Source organism: Podarcis muralis, chromosome 7 (assembly GCF_964188315.1).
Source record: "Podarcis muralis chromosome 7, rPodMur119.hap1.1, whole genome shotgun sequence".
In the NCBI taxonomy this organism is placed as follows: domain Eukaryota; kingdom Metazoa; phylum Chordata; class Lepidosauria; order Squamata; family Lacertidae; genus Podarcis; species Podarcis muralis.
The window spans coordinates 35,441,661-35,456,057 of NC_135661.1; the positions used below are offsets into that span (position 1 = coordinate 35,441,661).

The window sequence follows — 14,397 nt, forward strand, 5'->3', positions numbered from 1 at the left end:
TAGACATCAGTCACTGATTGTTGCCAGCCCCATGCTGTGAGACTTCTGGCAGAGATTCTGCAGGCACCCTCACCTTTGACTTTCATCTGTCTCTCAAAGACCTCTTCATGCCAACAGGCCTATGCAACCATTTAAATTTCCCCGATTAGCCAGTTATTTTAATGATTACTTGGTATTTTATGTTTCATTGTACTTGTATACATTGTCGTATACCGCCATGGCTTTTTTTCAGCCAGAACTCGCCAGAACCCAGTTCCAGAACCTCTCAGGTCGGCGCTGTTGTCATTATAAGAGAACAAGGGAGGCGTACATGGTGAGTTCTCTAGAAAAATAACGCTGTATACCTTGATATTTATGTGAGTTGGTCGCACGTACATATTTTTTTTATAAATAAATAAAACTATTTTTCCCTATGAAATATACTCAGAGTCGCAAAGTGATTTCATGCTCTTTATTCAGCTCATAGTGGTGAGGAGGAATGAATGAAAGTCCCCTCAAAGTATCTGCTTTATATACATTATTTACACAATGGGCTGCACATGATTGGCTAGTTCCGGAATTCTACTGTAAGCCAATCAGGTTGTGGATTCACTTCTATCTGGAGCATGATTGGGTAGTTCCTGCCAACCAATCATACTGCTGCATTGTTCTAGGACCAATCAGACTGCTGCATTCTGAATCCTATTGTTCTAGGACCAATCAGACTGCTGCCTTTTGGATCCTATTGTTCTAGGACCAATCAGACTGCTGCAGTTTGGATCCTATTCAACTCAGTACATAACACCCCTCCCCTCTAAGTTCCAGTCCTGCCCGGGAGGTCGCATTCATAGTCCTTGAGGTACGCCGGCGGCCTACGTGTGCGTTGCGGCCTGGGGTGTTCCCTGGTCCGAGGTTCAGGTTCTGGCTCGTGTTCCAAGGATGCTGGCTGTGATGGGGCTGTCTGGTCTGGCGCAACCGGCTCGCTCAGTCGTGGTTCTGGTTCCGGTGTCCTTTCGGCCTCACAGGTCCTCTCTGTATTGACTGATTCTGCCTCTCCTGCTGGCCCCTCGTGCTCTATGGGCCTCACTGCCCCTCTGTTCCCTTGGGACTCCTCTGCCCTTTCCTCCTCCTGGTTTTCTCCCGGGAATCGTCGCCGTATCTGGTCGCAGTGGCGGCGCCAGCATTGCCCCCCATCTGTTAGCACCTCGTACGACACGGGGCCAGTGACCCTGGTGACTGTGGCAGGTACCCATGCTGGGCCTGCCCCAAAATTCTTTGCGTACACTGGGTCCTGGGCCTCGAAGGTCCGGGGGTTCCTGTCTTCCCCCACCACTACCTCATCCTGAGCTCTATCGGGGTGAAGGCGGTCCAATCTGATTGCAAGGCGCCGACCCATTAGTAGTTCAGCGGGGCTCCGGCCAGTCGTTGAGCTGGGGGTGCTGTGCTGTGCTAGAAGGAATGTGGCAAGGCGGTACTCCCAATCCCCTTGCATCATGCGGCGAAGGGTGTCCTTGGTGGTCCGCACCATGCGTTCTGCTTGGCCATTGGTGGCAGGGTGGAATGGCGCCGAACGGATGTGGCGGATGGCGTTCTGTGCTGTGAAGGTTTGGAATTCTCCTGACGTAAATGCAGTCCCGTTGTCTGAGACGAGAGTGTCAGGGAGCCCGTGGGTTGCAAACAGCCTGCGTAGTACCCGGATGGCTGCGGACGTAGAAGTGGACGGTACCAGTGCGACTTCCAGCCATTTGGTGTAGGAGTCCACCACTATGAAGAATGTTTTCCCCTGAAAGGGGCCCGCAAAATCCACATGCAGGCGTGACCATGGTGCTCGGGCGGACTCCCAGGACTGGACTGGGGCCCTTGGGGGATCTGGGCGGGATTCTTGGCAGGCCTGGCAGTGTTTGACCCAGGCCTCTATCTCTCCGTCGATCCCCGGCCACCACACATAACTCCTGGCAAGGGCCTTCATTCTTACTACCCCTGGGTGTGTCTCGTGTAGGGCTGTGAGGACCCTTTTGCGGAGGGGCTGGGGAACAACGACCCTGCTTCCCCATAACAGGCACCCCTTGTGGGCCGACAGTTCATGCTTGCGGGTTGTGTAGCTGGCGAATTCTGGCCCGGGGCTGCTGCTGGGCCATCCCCTCCACACCCAGTCCAGGACCCGGGGGATGACCCTATCTTTCTTGGAATGGTGTGCAACTTCTTGTGCCTGAATGGGGCGGTCGGGAAGCAGCTCCAGGCTCATAACCTCTTGTGCAGGTGCTGGGTCGGGGCCTGTTTCTGGTAGTGGTAGCCTGCTGAGGGCATCCGCATGGCCCATTGCCTTCCCAGGACGGTAAATCAGTGCATACTGGTAGCTGGCAAGGAAAATTGACCACCTGAGGACGCGAGGAGACAGCACTTGGGGGGTCTGCTTTTCAGGGGCAAACAAGCCAAGCAACGGCTTGTGGTCAGTCACCACGGTGAAGGGCCGCCCGTACAAGAAATCATGGAATTTTTTTACTCCCTTCACGATTGCCAGACCCTCCTTGTCGATTTGCGAGTAGTTCCGCTCGGTTGCGTTGAGTGTCTGGGAAAAGTATGCCACTGGTACCTCTCTTCCATCCGGGAGTTGGTGTCCCAGGACAGCGCCGATTCCATAGGGCGAGGCGTCGCATGCTAGCACCACCGGCAGCCTCTCGTCGAAGTGTGCCAAGACCGAGTTTGAGACAAGCAAGTCCTTGACTGCCTGGAATGCGGCCTCCTGGCGCTGGCCCCACACCCAAGGGGCCCGCTTGTCCAGGAGTCTGTGTAGGGGCTCCGCTACCGCCGCCTTGTGGGGAAGGAAGGAATGGTAAAAGTTCAATAGTCCCAAGAAGGCCTGAAGTTCAGTCTTGTTCTTGGGCGCTGGGGCATCACAAATGGCCCGTACCTTGTCCCCAGTCGGGTGGACCCCTTCTGCGTCCACCATAAATCCCAGAAAGTCCACCTGAGGCACTCCTAGTAGACATTTTTCCCGCTTCACCTTGAGACCCGCCGTCTGGAAACGGTGCAGAACGGTGCGGAGGCGGTCCTCAAACTCCTCTGGTGTGGGCCCGGCAATCAACACATCATCGAAGAAGGGGGTGACGCCAGGAATCCCTTTAAGGAGAGAGTCCATTAGATTCTGGAATATGCCTGGTGCCACGCTGACACCGAATTGCAGCCGCTTTACCCTGAATGCTCCTCTGTGCGTCACAATCGTCTGTGCCTCTGCTGTAGCCTCATCTACTGGCAGCTGTTGATATGCTTGGGCCAAGTCCAGCTTGCCAAAAATTTTCGACCCAGCCAGGGTGGCAAGAACATGGCTGACCACTGGCACTGGGTATGCATGGGCCGTGAGGGCCTTGTTTATGGTACATTTGTAGTCTGCGCAGATGCGGACCGAACCATTAGGCTTGACGGGTGTGACAATTGGGGTTTCCCAGGGGGCATTAGGCACCGGCTCCAGCACCCCTTGCTCCACAAGCCGGTCCAATTCCTCGTCTATACGGGGTTTCAGGGCGAACGGGACCCGGCGGGCCTTGAGCCTGACCGGTCGTACTGCGGGGTCAAGCTGTAGAGCAATGGGGGGGCCCGTATACTGTCCCAATTTCCCATCGAAAACCCCCGGAAATTCCTTGCATATGGCGTCCACGTCTACTTGTAAGCTAGTGTGGTTCACCCCGGTGACGGCTAGCCCCAGTGGTCCAAACCATGCCAATCCCAGTAAGCTAATGTAGGGGCCCTTGACCACAAGCAAGTCCAGTTGCCGCGTCCGCCCTCGGTATTGCACCCTGAAGGTCCCCACCCCCATTGTGGGGACCTTACGTTTCTGGAAGTCCCGGAGGGTGAATGGGGCCGGCCTGAGTTTGGGACCCCCCGTAGGACACAGTTTTCTTAAGGTCTTTGCCGAGATTATGGATAGAGTTGAACCCGTGTCAAGCTCCATGCGGCATGGGGCCCCCTCTATCTGTACCTCGACATAAATTTTCTCTACGTTGGGGTGGGGCAACTGGTATACCTGGAAGTCCGTGAGCTCCGTCGAGTTGCCTTGGTGTGTTGGGCCCCGGGACCTGGGACTCTTGGATTGGTCATCTGATGCCTGGCGTCGGGTGGGCCGAGCCCGACACACCCGGGCGATGTGTCCCAATTTTCTGCACTGTCTGCACTCTGCGTTGCGGAAACGGCAGGTCCTCCTCTCGTGACTTTCTCCACAGCTTGCGCAGTTCCCTCCTTCTCGTCGAGGCAGCTGTGGTATGTGGGCTGCTTGAGTGCGCTGCTGTACTCGGTGCACCTCCTCCCTGTCGGATCCTGAGTCGTCGGTGAGGTCTTCGTGGTGGACCCTCGGTTGGGATGACAGGCTCGGCCGTGCCTCTTGCGTCGACCTCTCGGCAGCTTCCGTTGCCAGGGCCTCCTCCAGAGCGACCTGGAACGTTAGGTCCTTCTTAGCGTAGAGGCGTCGTTGCAGCTTCTCATCCTTCAGGCCACCGACGAGGCGGTCACGAAGCATGTTCTCCAGCTCTGAGAAGTTGCAGAACCGGGCGGCTTGGCAGAGAGAGGTCACAAACCCATTTATGGTTTCCCCAGGGGCTTGCCGCTTTGCGTAGAAGGCATTTCGACGAGCCACCACTGAGGGCTGTGGCGAAAAGTGCCCCTTCAGCTGTTCCATTATTGTTTTGTATGGAACAGTAGCGACGTCTTCAGGCGCAAGGAGAGCCCGGGCGATTTCAAACGTCTCCTCTCCGCAGACGCTGAAGAATATCGCCCTCTTCTTGGCGTCTTCTTCGTCGGTGACCCCTTTGGCTTCTAGGAGGAAGGTGAAACGGGAGGCGTACGCTTCCCAGTCTCCAGATGCTGGGTTGAACGGCGAGAAGCTGTTGTCGGTTGCCATTCTGAGTTCCTTGTGTCCCGGAGCTGAAGCCTGGATACACGGTGCGAGGCAGCGGTGCGGCAGGTGGCGGTGCTGCGGTGCTGTGTGTGGCAGTCAGCTCAGCGGGATCCCATCCTCGTCGCCAGTGAAATATACTCAGAGTCGCAAAGTGATTTCATGCTCTTTATTCAGCTCATAGTGGTGAGGAGGAATGAATGAAAGTCCCCTCAAAGTATCTGCTTTATATACATTATTTACACAATGGGCTGCACATGATTGGCTAGTTCCGGAATTCTACTGTAAGCCAATCAGGTTGTGGATTCACTTCTATCTGGAGCATGATTGGGTAGTTCCTGCCAACCAATCATACTGCTGCATTGTTCTAGGACCAATCAGACTGCTGCATTCTGAATCCTATTGTTCTAGGACCAATCAGACTGCTGCCTTTTGGATCCTATTGTTCTAGGACCAATCAGACTGCTGCAGTTTGGATCCTATTCAACTCAGTACATAACACCCTAGTTGCATTAGCCTGCCCTGTTACATGTGATGCTAAAGGTTTGGACTCCTTGGCAGAAGGATGGTATAAAATGTAATAAATTACTAGTTAATCAAGAAGCAAATTAATTAAAGCAGCAGAAGCAAACTGTCCAGACAAACCAAAACTGTTTTAATGGGCAGAGACAGGACGATGTCATCTCCCCTTGAAACAGGATGATGATCTTCCCTTTGCTCTTAGAAGGGACATTTTCAATGTGATCTTATACACGCCTGTACTCAGATCACACCCATACGGTACATCTAAAACACATTTAAAGCTTCCTGGAAATTGTGGTTTGTTTAGGGTTCCAGGAACTGTATCTCTGTGAGAGGTAAACTATAGTTCCCGTGTGCTATAAATGTGCTTTTAAATGGTGTGGATGTGACTTCAGAAGTAAGTCCCATTGAATTCAGTGGGGCTCATTCACAGGGAAGTGGAAATAGGATTGCAGTGTTATATGTAAATCAACCTCCCCGCCTTTTCCTCTGAGGCACCTTGGCATGAGGAGAATCATGTGCCATTATGGGATACCAGTTCTAGGGTCTTTGTTATTCGTATGAAAAACAAAATATTTGATTTGAAGTAGAAAGTGAAATCTCAGAAGGGGGGGGGGTGTAGCTTTGATGGTGTCCCTTTAATTGTGTGCTGGAGAATATGAAGGCAAAGCTAAGGTAGCCTTCTGTTGGTCAATCAATAACAGGGGTAATATAATAGAAAACAAAAATACTTTTATCTCTAGAAACCAGCTTCAAATCTATTCTGGATCAAAGTAACAAGAGTATCTAGTGTCTGTTAAAATGTCCCAAGAAAGAACAGTCAGGCAGCTTCTTTCTTTGGTTTTTTGCATATCACACAAATCTATTCTTGGCATGCTTTAATTCCATAGAAAATACACATGCCTTAGTTAACAGTCAGGCCACCAAGAAAAGAAAGGAAAAGACTCTAACATTGTCACATGTCTTTGCTTTATGCTGGGCTCAAAAGCTTTTAAAGAGCAATTTTAGAACAGCACACACAGTGTATGGAATAAATTTGCTTTTGCTCTCATTAGAAGTTAAATTTATCCTCCAAGAAACTGGCCTTTGTGCTGGGTGCAGATGACAGCTGGTGGGGTGGGAGCTTCCTTCAAGCTAGACACATAAGGAAATTTGAACAAGAATGAGAAGACTAATTGTCCTACTTAGCCAGAATCAGCATTTGTCATTGAGAGAGCCTTTGCAGAACACCAGTGTTTCAAAAGTACCACATCCTCCTCTGTGAACCTGTCCCACCAGTTGACATCTAAATCCCTGAACAATTGGCCTTCAAAGCCATGTGTGGTGTGTGGTCAGGAGATCAGAGGGGCAGCTTCTACCCATCTAAGCCAGCTGAGAGTCAGCCCTACCATTAGACTGTCATGATCCACAGGGATTTCCACCACTGAGGAAGGGTGATGGCCCAAGCAAAGGGAGGTCAGTAGTTCCTGATTCTCAGGGCAAGACAAGGCAAGAGTCAGCACCTGGGAAGGAGATTAAAACTGTGCTCCTGCACCAAGGCAAAACATCCAAGGTGTCTCAGCAAGTTCTTGGAGAAACTGGCTGAGTTTTATGGCAGGGCTAGGTAGTTCTTGAGAACACAAGAGTCCTGCTTCATCAGGCCAAAGGTCCATCTAGTCCAGCATTCTGTTCCCACAGTGGCCAGTCAGATATCTAGGGCACACCCACAAGTGGGACATGAGCACAATAGTCATCTCTCACTCATGAATCCTAAGCAACAGGTATTCAGAGGCACACGACTTCTGATAATGGAGGCAATATATTGACCAGTAGCCACTGGCTACTGGTTTGCTTCAAGCTTTGTTTCGAGAGAAGGAATGGTTGTTTGTGAAGGGAGAAATGAGCATGTGAACGCAAGGTCCTTTGTCCCTCATTTATGTAAAGGAAAAGCATGGTTTGACATAACATCTAAACTGCTCCACTGTGTTGATCCAGGAAAATAGGCTGTGTAGACATTACTGCTTTCTCTGGCTCCAGCGCACTTCCTACCACTGGTGTTTAAAGTCAAGTACACATGACATTAGTCGCAATCCATTTGTATCCTGAGCTACTCCCCTATAAGGAAAGGTTACAGCGTTTGGGACTTTTTCGTTTAGAGAAAAGGCAAGCAAGAGGTGACACGATAGGAGTTTATAAAATTATGCATGGCATAGAAAGAGTAGAGAGAGAAATTCTCCACCACCCCATAATACTAGAACTCATAGACATCCAAAGAAGTTGAATGTTGGGAGATTCAGGGGAGATGAAAGAAAGGACTTCTTCCCACCCACTGCCCCAGGACGCAGTGTTGACTTTAAAAGGATTAGACAAATTGATAGACAGTTGGAGGCAGCAATGCTTCTGAATACTAGTTGCTAGAAACTACAAGAGAGAAAAGTGCTCTTGTGCTCAGGTCCTGCTCACTGGTTTCTCACAGGCATCTGGTTGACCAATGGGAGAACAGGATGCTGGACTAGATGGGCCATTGGTCTGATCCAACAGGCTCTTCTTATGTCCTTATGGTGCGAAAAACACCCTAGTCATTGTCATGGACCACCTGAAAGAAACTTGCAGACCCTGTGGAAAGCAGTCCATTAGGGCAAGTGGGACACTGCCTCACCATCCTCAGTCTTGGTTCCTCCAAGCCCAGCTGCCTTCTTATTTACAACAAGTCCAATGAGGTGGCACTGCCTGTCAACTTCCTCCTCCATAGTTTCTGCCTCGCTCCTGCAGAGCTCAACAAGGAGGAGGAGGATGGGACAAAAGTAGAATTAGATGGCTCCACCAGTCATTGACTCTCTGGCTCCACCTACTGTTGGCCTCTGCGCCTTCTGCCCCACCAGTTCCAATGGGCACCAGCCACCACTGCCAGCTGACCATACTTGGGGAATCTCTGGTCTATGGTTTTCCCCACTGTCTTGTTCCTAACCTTTTAACTGGATAAGCTGCATTTGAAGCTGGAGGGAGATCTGCTGTTTGCAAAACCTCCTACGTATCCTAGGTATTCTTTGCCTGTGAGTGCCTAGTGAATAAGGGTATAGACTAAGGTTGCCAGATTTTTTTTCAATGAATCTGGGGACACTTTTCAACTTCAGTAGGAATGATAGGATTTTGTATGGGGACTGATTTGTAAATCCGGGGACTGTCCCCGGGAAATGGGGACTTCTGGTAACCTATGGGAGAAAATCACTTCCATACCACTTTACTGAAGTGTTATTTGGATTCAGGAAGGGCTTGCTGAAAGATAAGTCGCCCTTTGGTATGTAGCAATGTATTGCTCCCCCCCCCCATTTGCTGACTATTTCCCCCGCGTTTGCATTATGCAAATTGTCCCTGTCCCCCTCTTCTTCTCCCACACAGCGTGAGATAGGATTGGTTCTCTCTATTCAACAAAAGTGGCTGGGAATAGATGCTTCTATCTATATCGGATGCCTGTGCCTTGGCACTCAAACGCAGAAAGAAAACAATATCGGTCTGCCCGTAGGAGGCTGAATTTGTAAATATACATTAGTTTGGAAGTAGAATGAGAGATGATAAAATATTCAGAAAGTAGCTTGCACAGCCAGGGAGCAGATTAATGATTCTGCACAGGGGATATAAGTATATGTGATACGCACCATAAAATATAGATTTGGAACTGGTAACTGGGAAGACGCGGCACTGAAAGGCTGATCGGCTGCTGTCTGTAAAACACACACACGACTTTCTGTGAGGTTTGTGAGCAGCAGATTTTCCCCTCCCCCTGATGATGCAAACTTAAGAGCCACAGCTGCATGGGGGACAGGTGGTCCAAGGTTCAATCTGTGGCTTTTCCAGGTAGGTTGGAAATATTCCTTGTCTGAAACCCTGGACAGCTGCTGGCAGTAAGTGTAGACCAGGGTGGTGTACCCAGTGTGGTGCCCTCCAGATGTTATTGGATGCCAACTTCCATCAGCCCAAGCCACCATGGCCAATGGTCAGGGTTAATGGGAGCGATAGCACAGTGACATCTGGAGGATGCTGCATTGTCTACCCCTGAGATACAAACTTCTGAGTTAGATGGACCAATGGTCTTACCCAGGAGAAGACAACTTCCTGTGTGTGTGTTTGTTTGTTTGTTTGTTTGTTTGCTTGCTTGCTTGCTTGCTTTTTATACTGCATGGGCAGGTGCGCCCCTTGATCAGAATGTTATTATACAATTGCACTGAAATGTAATGTTCAACATCTATTAAAATGTTTTAAAATGTGGGGGAGAGCACATGATTAAATACTGAACCATATCAATATTATTTTCATTATGCTGCTGAACCTTCAGTATTGGGAATATGCAGCAGAAATTTAACCGAGACCTTGTAAGCATTTGACATCAGTAATGAAATGTCATGTATTTCTCTTAAGATAACTAAATAAAAAGTGAGTCCCCCCCCCCAAATTTTGAGGTGTTCAGTTTTAAGCACTTTTGCTCTCTATATTCTGTGATTTTGCTGTGAAAGAATGTTGTTGTTGTTTAGTCGTTTAGTCGTGTCCAACTCTTCGTGACCCCATGGACCAGAGCACGCCAGGCACTCCTGTCTTCCACTGCCTCCTGCAGTTTGGTAAACTCATGCTGGTATCTTCGAGAACACTGTCCAACCATCTTGTCCTCTGTCATCCCCTTCTCCTTTTGCCCTCAATCTTTCCCAACATCAGGGTCTTTTCCAGGGAGTCTTCTCTTCTCATGAAGTGGCCAAAGTATTGGAGCCTCAGTTTCAGGATCTGTCCTTCCAGTGAGCACTCAGGGCTGATTTCCTTAAGAATGGATAGGTTTGATCTTATTGCAGTCCATGGGACTCACAAGAGTCTCCAGTGGAGACTACTAATTACCGTAGATCCAGAATTAGGCATTGTGTTGGTTTTATTATCATTTTCCTTTTCTCGTTTTTTTTTAAAAAATGTGTTTCTAATACTAGTACTCAGGCTCATAGATAATAGCTTAGAAACTTGGAGGTAGAATTTGATTCGGAAAACATAGGGTAGTTAAGATTGTGTTCAAAATGAGCCTTGATTGCTCCAAAAGTTCTTTCGGAAGAAAATAAATGCAAATTAATTTAATTTGCCCAGTTTATCCCCTGTGTATAGATAATGGCTGAATGTCTCCCTGCTATGTACAAGGCCTGAAGAAAGAAAGAGAAAACTTCCCTATGCCTTTCTCCTCAAATTATACACTGTTTTTGTTCAGCTTTCCTCAATAAAGCATTATCAGGTTTTCTTTGCTCTCTGAACTCCATCTGCATAATTTAAGTCACTTTGCTAACAACACTGACACAGATCATTGGTATCTTAATGATCTGTTGGTATCCTATGTATAATCATGCATTATCATGGTAGCCATGATAATATGACAGTAACAATCGCAGAAAACAATGGTTCTCAAAGTGAACCATTCACAGTGGGATCAAGTGTTAAACAGGGTTGTGTTATTGCCCCAACTCTATTCATTATTTTCATTGCCATGATCCTACACTTGGTTGAAGGGAAACTCCCCACCGGAGTAGAAATCATATATCGAACAGATGGAAAGCTCTTCAATCTGAGCAGGCTGAAAGCAAAGAGTAAGGTTACTGTAACTTCCGTCATAGAGCTTCAGTATGTTGATGACAAAGTTGTGTGCGCATGCTCAGAGGATGACCTCCAAACCATCCTATATATCTTTGCAGAAACTTACGAAAAGCTTGGACTATCACTCAACCTCCAAAAAACCAAAGTGCTGCACCAACAAGTACAAAATAACCCCTCTGCAGCACCACAAATCCAACTCAATGGTGTAACGTTGGAAAATGTTGATCACTTCTCCTACCTAGGCAGTTATCGTTCCACAAGGACCAACATGGATGCCGAAATCCAGCATTGCCTGACCTCTGCAAGTGCGGCTTTCTCCTGACTGAAGTGCAGAGTGTTTGAGGACCGGGACATTCGCAGGGAAACCAAAATGCTTGTTTACAAAGCTGTTGTACTACCAACCTTACTATATGCTTGTGAAACATGGACCACTTATAAACGCCACCTCCAACTCCTCGAAAGATTCCATCAACAGTGTCTCTGAAAAATTTTACACATCACTTGGGAAGATAGGCGAACTAATATCCGTGTACTGGAAGAAGCAAAGATCACCAGTGTTGAAGCAATGATTCTTCAGCATCAACTTTGTTGGACTGGTCATGTTGTGCAGATGCCTGATGATCGTCTTCCAAAGCAACTACTCTATTCCGAACTTTAAAATGGAAAGTGTAATGCTGGTGGTCAACAAAAGAGGTTTAAAGACTGTCTCAAGGCAAATCTAAAAAAACGTAGTATAAACACTGACAACTGGGAAACACTGGCCTGAGTGCTCCAGTTGGAGAACAGCCTTTACCAAAGGCGTCATGGGCTTTGAAGACACTCAAACTCAGGACGCAAGGGAGAAACGTGCTAAGAGGAAGGCACTCTTGGCAAATCCACACCGTGATCAGCTCCTGCCCGGAAACCAATGTCCCCACTATGGAAGGACATGTGGATCCAGAATTGGCCTCCACAGTCACTTACAGACTCATTGTTAAAACCGTGTTTATGGAAGACAATCTTACTTGGCTACGAGTGATCGCCAAAGAAGAAGAAGATGTAGGAAGTGATCAGGAAGAGCAACTTTCTATATGTGATGGCCTGGGACTCGGGCTCGGACTCGGAACCAGAGGAGTCTCAGTCTGCACCAGTCTGTCTCAGGCATCATCGGAACCAAGTCTGGGGCTTGATCCTGAAGAGTCCCAGTCTGCACAGGTTCCCCTGCAACAAACACCAGCTGGGCCGAGTCAGGGGCCTGAGCCTGCCCTGGTTTCAGATTACCTTGTTGCCTTCAGCTGGGCAATCACTTACAGCTGCTCCACTACCAGTTGGGTCAGGGGAGGCTGAGGCGGCCCCTGGGTCTAGTAACCCACCAATGTCTCCTGAGCTGCAGAGACTAAGGTCTGAGAGAAGGAGATACCTGAGTACTCGCAGGATGAGTGCTTGCCTTCAGGCAAAACAGGGAGGTGAGTCGCCGGGGGATCAAGACCGGCCATTACCCCGACAAAGATAAAAGGCTGACAGACCCCGCCCCAGGTTGCGGGAGCAACATTGCTGTATGCCAGATCCTGCCTAAGATCCTGTACCTGTCCTTGCCTGGTTTCCTGCCTCGTATCCTGCCTTGGCCCTGTCGGACTGACTCCTAGCAGAACCTCCGAATTCTGGACTGGTCCTGGACTGTGTTTCAAGGGTTACCCCTGGGCCCAGCACACTATATTGTTGATTGAGTTCTATGAATTTAGTTCTGCTAGCTCTTTCGCTGCCATAAATTTATGCTGGTAAGGGAGGGGAGAAATAAACTGGTTACCAAATTGATGCTCCCGCGCCAGACCCCCAGAATTGCACAATTGTCATCATCCCCCCCCCCACCAGTGCTGCCTTAGCTAAAACAGCCTAAGAGTTTTCACTTCCCCAAAGATATGTGATCGTAACTTCCTTCCAGCAGAATAACTTGGGAGTTAATGGTGGTATAAGGGGTTTAGTAGCATTTCTAACTTCATCCAGCTGGCGTAACACAAAGACAGGGCGGCGTTGTAAATCTGATTTCAAAGCTATTCTTTCTCCACTAAGAATTTTAGGAGCTGCAGTTCTTTGGGAGGAAGCTAGGGATTTATAACAGAGAAATCTCAGCTCCCTTCAAAATGGAAATATTACGGAAATACCATGATAGTTACCGTAAATTGGATACAAGCCCCTGAGGGTTTGCAGTGTAGGGATGCCCTGGGTTTGGTGGTGGTGGGGATAAGAAACTACATGACCCAAATTCCCCATATGTGTTTGCAGATGGCAACATTGCCTTGAAACGCATCACCAGCTTTTCTCTTTCTCGCTGCTCTCTTTGAGATTTGAGCGCTCCACTTCTCCAAAGCCAGAACATAGCTCAGTGGTAGAGCACATACGTACTTTGAGTGCAGATGGACCCAGGTTCAATCCCAAGCAGCATCTCCATGTGAGGAGAGGGGCAGACAATCCTTTGAAACCCTGGAGGCTGTGGACAGCCCTCAGGTACATGGACCAGGAATCTGACTCAGTAGAAAGAAGGCAGTTTTCTATGTGGGCCACCCTCTCCCCACCCAAAATAATCCATGCAAATCTGAATTACTGGATTTACACTAAGTAAGGGACAGTGTTCTGTTAGAAGGAGGAGAAATCAAATTTCCAAGAATATTAGATGTTCCCAAATAAAAGCCCTGCTGAGTAACATACACATTTTTAATGGCTTCTTATCAATCTCCTTCATTCCGTATACAAACAGCAAAAAAGAAGACAGGATTAAAAGATTAGATTTGTCAAGTTGTGTGTTTTTTTTAATGTCTTTCAGCTTCTGCGTTATTAAACCCAAGCCACTGACCACATAGCTGGGCTTCTCTTCATTTGACAAGAAAGGAGGATTTCTTCATGCCTGCAATTGATTTCCACACTTCAAATCAAAGATTATTCAATCTTCCTCTAGAAATCTGATGTATGTTTTACAGGCTTTTCTTTTTCTTTAAAAAAGAAAAAGTCCTTTACCCTAATTATACCATTGCATGTCACAATTATCACTTGACTTCAGCAAAACCCTTGGGCAGGGGGAGTATATTGAGGCCCAAAGGCCAAATATAAACATTTTAATAAGGAAAGAAATAAGAATGTGAGGGGTGGTAATTATAAATTAGTGTTTTTAAGGGGGGGCAGGCTTAGCACTTTTTAAAACAAAACAAAAAAACTATGCTGATGCACATGTAAGAAAAGGGGGGGGGGGACTCCATGTACCAAGATTATAAAGTTCAGTGCAAGCTTCTTAATAGCACATGATTTTATGATTTTCTCTTTCCTAGTCCCAGGTTAGTTAACATCTTCACATTTTTTTCTCTTTCTTTAACTCTCCCCATGTCAGATAGTGCAAAACAAATTTCTCTTTCACTCCACCTTTCTTTGTCTCCTGTATTTTTTAA

At 48.0% G+C, this 14,397-nt stretch overlaps 1 long non-coding RNA gene across 1 annotated transcript in view; it reads left to right on the forward strand.

Moving 5' to 3' along the window:
* Positions 1–14,397, forward strand: part of LOC144328404 (uncharacterized) — a 66,075-nt gene that overhangs the window by 40,842 nt on the left and 10,836 nt on the right. The window contains exons 2-3 of the long non-coding RNA XR_013393615.1: positions 233–313; positions 13,782–13,922. This is a non-coding gene — a long non-coding RNA (uncharacterized LOC144328404). The remainder of the gene's footprint in view (positions 1–232; positions 314–13,781; positions 13,923–14,397) is intronic.